The sequence below is a fragment of the Mandrillus leucophaeus genome, unplaced genomic scaffold (assembly GCF_000951045.1).
Source record: "Mandrillus leucophaeus isolate KB7577 unplaced genomic scaffold, Mleu.le_1.0 Scaffold104, whole genome shotgun sequence".
NCBI lineage: Eukaryota > Metazoa > Chordata > Mammalia > Primates > Cercopithecidae > Mandrillus > Mandrillus leucophaeus.
The window spans coordinates 389,631-395,432 of NW_012098543.1; the positions used below are offsets into that span (position 1 = coordinate 389,631).

Genomic DNA, 5,802 nt, shown 5'->3' on the forward strand with positions numbered 1-5,802 from the left:
TGTGTGTTTTTAGTAGAGACAGGGTTTCACCATGTTGGTCAGGCTGATCTCAAACTCCTGACCTCATGACCCACCTGCCTTGGCCTCCCAAAGTGCTGGGATTACAGACGTGAGCCACCATGCCCGGCCAAAAGCTACTTTCTTTATACCCTTCTCTGATGCTGAAACTTTTAAATCATGACTGAGTATTAAATTTCAGGGCTAAGCATGGTTACTCCTGTAACCCCAGCACTTTGGGAGGCCAAAGCGGGCAGATCACCTGAGGTCAGGAGTTTGAGACCAACCTGGCCAACTTGGCGAAACCCCATCTCTACTAAAAATATAAAAATGAGCCAGGCATGGTAGCACACGCCTGTAATCCCAGCTACCCCGGAGGCTGAGACAGGAGAATCACTCAAACCTGGGAGGTGGAGGTTGCAGTGAGCAGAGATCGTGCCATTGCACTTTAGCCTGGGTGACAAGAGTGAAACTCCATCTCAAGTAAACTAATCAATTTATTATAGAAATAGAAAAAATTTTTGAGATAGAAAAAAATTAAAAATTAAGAATAAATACATAAATAAATAAATTCATAATTAAAATGAGTGTATTGTTCAAATAAATTACCTCTCTACAATGGACCACTACATAGTCATTAGAGGAATTAGGTAAATCTTACTAACTCTGTGACATACAGCATCGGCATTTAGACCTTTGAATGCAGGATCCCTCCATACACTTAATTGTAAAGAGCTGGTGGCTCACACTTGTAATCCCAACACTTCGGGAGACCAAGGTGAGACAGTCATTTGAGACCGTGAGTTTGAGACTCCATCTTTACCAAAAAAAAAAAAAAAAAAAATTAAAATACTAGCTGGGCATGGTGGTGCACACCTGTGGTCTTTGCTACTCAGGAGGCTGAGATGGGAGGATTTCTTGAACCTGAGAGTTCAAGGTTGCAGTGAGCTATGATAGCACCACTGCACTTCAGCTTGGGCAACAGAGCAAGACCTTGTCTCTAAAAATAAAAAAAAAAGAAAATTGTAGGGGACCCCGAAGAGCTTTTTACATTTGTGCTATGTCTATTGATATTTTGCATATTTGCAATTCAAACTGATAAAAAAAAATCCAAAATATGTATTTAAGTAAAATAATCAACTTATTGTATATTTACATAAGCAACTTATTTTAATAAAAATAACTATAGTTTCCAAAATAAAAAAAAAATAACGAAAGGGAATGGGTTAAAATTTTTAAAATCGATTTAACATTCGACTCAACAGAAGAAAGTCAGTCTCATGTCTGCTTCTGCGTTCAATCGTGCTCTTATTTCTTGTGAAACCTCCAGACTCTACACACTCGTGAGAGAATAAGAACAAAAAAAAGGAAAATATCTTAGTATTACGACAAAAATGCCTTTGACCTTGTGAACTTCCTAAATGGGTCTCAGGAACGTCCCGGCTCCCTGGGACACACTTTGAGAAACACTGGTATGTAGTATCGTCCTGTAAATCACTGTGGTCTAAGGGGGGCAATATAGGGTAGGGTGGAAGCACTTAGGTAAACCCTGATGCAGGCTTGGAAGCTCCGGGAAGGCTTCCTGGTGGAAGGAGCATGTAAGTTGAATCTCAAGAGTGGACAGAACCCAGCACAGTGGCTCATGCCTGCAATCCCAGCACTTTGGGAGGCTCAGGTCAGTGGATTGCTCAAGCTCAGGAGTTTGAGACCAGCCTGGGCAACATGACGAGACCCCGTCTCTACCAAAAATACAAAAAACAAACAAAAAAAATAGCTGGGGGTGGTGGTGCTTGCCTGTGGTCTCAGCTACTGGGGAGGCTGAGGTGGGAGGATGACTTGAACCTGGGAAGTCAAGGCTACAGGGAACCAAGATTGCACCACTGCACTCCAGCCTAGGTAACAGAGCAAGACCCTGTCTCAGAAAGAAAAAAAAGAGTGGATAGGGAGTTTGCCATATGGCTGAGAGATGGAAGGGGATTCCATGGAAGGAAACCACCCAGGAAGCCCTCAGCACAGGAAGGAGCTGGGAATGGTAGGGAAGACAACCTCAGTCTGCTGGAGGCAGTGATGGGGGCGGCATATGATGAGACGGGTGCTCTTAGCAAAAGGACACAGGTGAGGAGCTTAGATTTGCTCCTAAGGGCAATAGGGAGATAGAGGTCCTTGATAAATAAAAGGAACCAGTTGGCTTCAATATACACAGAGGGCCGGGCCTGGTGGCCCACACCTGTAATCCCAGCACGCTGGGAGGCCAAGGAGGGCAGATCACTTGAGGTCAGGAGTTTGAGACCAGCCTGGCCAACATGGCGAAACCCTGTCTCTACTAAAAATACAAAATTAGCCAGGAGTGGTGGCGTGTACCTGTAATCCCAGTTACTCTGGGGGCTGAGGCAGGAGAATCGCTTTAACACAGGAGGTGGAGGTTGCAGTGAGCCGAGATCATGCCACTGCCCTCTGCCTGGGCAACAGAGCAAAATTCGTTAAAAACAAAACAAAACAAAACAAAACAAAAAAAGCTGGGCACAGTGGCTCACGCCTGTAATCCCAGCACTTTGGGAGGTCAAGGAAGGCAGTATATATATATACACACACCAAGCTTAGTGGGTAAGTATTGGAGACACAGGAGACTCTCAGGATTCAAATTTTAGCTTGACCACTTACTAGCTGCGTGACCAGGAGAAAGCTAATTACCCTCTCTGTGTCTCAAGACCTCATTTATAAAATGAGAATGATTCTAAGAGTACCAAACCTCCTGGGGTTATAGAATGTAAAAGGCTTAGGACTGAAACACACAATGGCTGGCATGTAAGCACTCAATAAATTATGCAATTAATTTATGCAAACAATTGTTATTAAGCAGGCTTGGAAAACAGTAGAGTTATATAACATACTAAATGAGCCCCATCATGCATTCTCATTTGAAACTAGAAGGCACCGAACTATGTGCATTACATGATAAATGTATACAATAAAAATGTGTATACCACATACTCATCCATATGTGGATTTAAGCACATGCATATATGCTTGAATATGCATAGAGTATTCCTGAAATTAAAAACTAATAATACCTCAGGGAGAGGAGGATTTCAGAATGTTAGGACATCCTGACTCACTTTGGATAAATAAAGGTGGAACTTTTCACAGCATTTCTTTAAAACAAAACAAAAAAACTCACCAATCCTGAACTGTGGGATTGCATTCCATTTTCAAAGTTTAATGAACAAAAGAACTAGCTTGACTTTTTAAAAGAACACAAACTTAGGCCCGGCGCGGTGGCTCAAGCCTGTAATCCCAGCACTTTGGGAGGCCGAGACGAGCGGATCACGAGGTCAGGAGCTCGAGACCATCCTGGCTAACACAGTGAAACCCCGTCTCTACTAAAAAATACAAAAAAATAGCCGGGCGAGGTGGTGGGCGCCTGTAGTCCCAGCTACTCGGGAGGCTGAGGCAGGAGAATGGCGTGAACCCGGGAGGCGGAGCTTGCAGTGAGCTGAGATCCAGCCCGGGCGGCAGAGACTCCGTCTCAAAAAAAAAAAAAAAAAACACAAACCTTAGGATTTTAGGTTGTTAACTTTCCCATAGTGTTAGCAAGTATCTAGCATTTGCATCACCGCAGCCCATCCTGCAGGCAAGGCAGACAGCACCAATTGAGCAGCACGGCAGACAGCACCAATCAATGGCGACACTCTTTCCCACCGAGCAGATGCTCAGAATTCTTCTAATACTGGGCTCCAAGCAACCAGTACGAATCGCTTAGTTTTGACAACGAAGCTGAAGCATGATTTGCAATCCCAAATCTCAAGCAAGACCTCCAGAAATTTGTGAAATTATTGAAAATGACTCAGAATAGTTCCCTCTGGGAGTCCAGTCCTGCTGATTGAGAACTCTTTCCCGCTAACTTACCCCCACCAACCTCCCTATTCAGAGGGATTTGGAATCCTTCTAAACCAACCACTGCCCTCGGTATTTTTTATTTTTATTTTTTACAGAAAAAAAAAAAAAAACAAAACGGAAAGCCCCAGAGATTAAAAGATTTGCTCAAGGTCACAGAATGAGTTTGCACCAAATCCATAGCAGTAAATTATAGCAGCTAAGAGTGTGGGCTCTGAGGTCAGAGAGACCCGGCATGAATTCTCCTCCGCATCTTACCTGGTGGGTGGCCTCACTTCCCCGAGCCTCGGTTACTTCATCTATAAAATGGGGCTAATTAGAATGCCTGATTCACAGGATGGTTGGAAGGATTCAGTCAGCTAATAAATCGAAGGTGCTTATTGCAGGCCGGGTAGGGAGGCTCATGCCTGTAATTCTAGCACTTTGGGAGGCCAAGGCAGGAGGAGCCCTTGAGCCCAGGAGTTCAAGACCAACCTGGGCAACACAGGGAGATCCTGTCTATTTTTTTTTTTTTAATGTGCTTAGTGCAGTGTCTGATACCCTAATGATGACCTGATAAATGTGTCTATGGTTGTTAACAGTTGTGACTGTAATAGCAAAAATCGTTCTGATGGATCCTTAAGAGGCCAAATCTAGACAAGGCAAAGAAGGGAAAATCTGGCACGGTGTTTCCTTTACAATACACTGCAAGAATAAGCTTATCAAACATTTAGGCTGTTCTCAGTCTCTCAGTATAGTGGGTGAGACTGCAGATCGCAGCACCCACTTTCTGAGCCTGCCTCCTTCACCTGCAAAAACGGGGTGATAATTCCTACATAACAGGGCTGCTGTGAATGTCTAATGAGATCACGTAAGGAAGGAAGGCGTCTGGCTCACGGTAGGTGTGCAGTAAATGGTAGCAGTCATTTCTCAACAGAGGGACTGAGCCAAGCATTGGGAAAACCCACCACTGCCTGGTGCAAGGGGGAGGAAGCCTGAGCTTCAGAACCAGATACTTGGTTTTATTATGATTATTATTTTGAGATGGAGTCTCATTCTGTCGCCCAGGCTGGAGTGCAGTGGCGAGATCTCGGCTCACTGCAGCCTCCACCTCCCAGGTTCAAGCGATTCTCTGCTTCAGCCTCCCGAGTAACTGGGATTACAGGCGTAAGCCACCGCGCCCGGCTAATTTTTTTGTGTTTTTAAGTAGAGACGGCGTTTCGCCACGTTGGCCAGGCTGATCTCGAACTCCTGACCTCAAGCGATCCGCCCGGCTTGACCTCCCAAAGTGCTGGGATTACAAGCGTGAGTCACCGCACCTGGCCTAAACTTGGTTTTAGCAAATGGCTCTGCCAAGTTCCACCTGCGTGATCTTGGCTAGGTCACTTCACCTCTCTGGACCTATCTGCAAAATGAGGCCAATAAATTGACCGTGCAGGTTTGGGAGGAAAGTTAAAAGAAGCAATGCATGTCTAAAGAAGGCGAGTCATAGCAACAGTACTCTACGTGGTCATAAGAATATCAGGAAAATGTGTTTATTGATCCTGACCAGTATCATTTACGGTCCTGCATGCTTTACACGGACTGAAGTATAAAGCGCTGTCGTTGATAATTATGATAAGTCATTTAACAACGACCCATCTAATGTTATTCTGCAGTACTTTTAATTATGATAAGTCATTTAACAACGACCCATCTAATGTTATTCTGCAGTACTTTTAATTATGATAAGTCATTTAACAACGACCCATCTAATATTATTCTGCAGTACTTTAGGCCTGCAACCCTAGAAGCAGAGACCTGGACTAAGGCCCCTGTATCCAATCCCTTCCCTCTGGGCAGGCGGAGACGTGTTTGAAATAAAGTTTATTGAAGTTTCTGTCGATATTTACATATGATACACGGTAAATAACAGAGCCAGGCCCCCCACCC

General features: G+C 44.3%; 1 protein-coding gene across 1 annotated transcript in view; it reads right to left on the reverse strand.

The window, feature by feature from the left end:
- Positions 1–5,802, reverse strand: part of CACNG8 (calcium channel, voltage-dependent, gamma subunit 8) — a 53,597-nt gene that overhangs the window by 46,718 nt on the left and 1,077 nt on the right. The window lies entirely within an intron of this gene.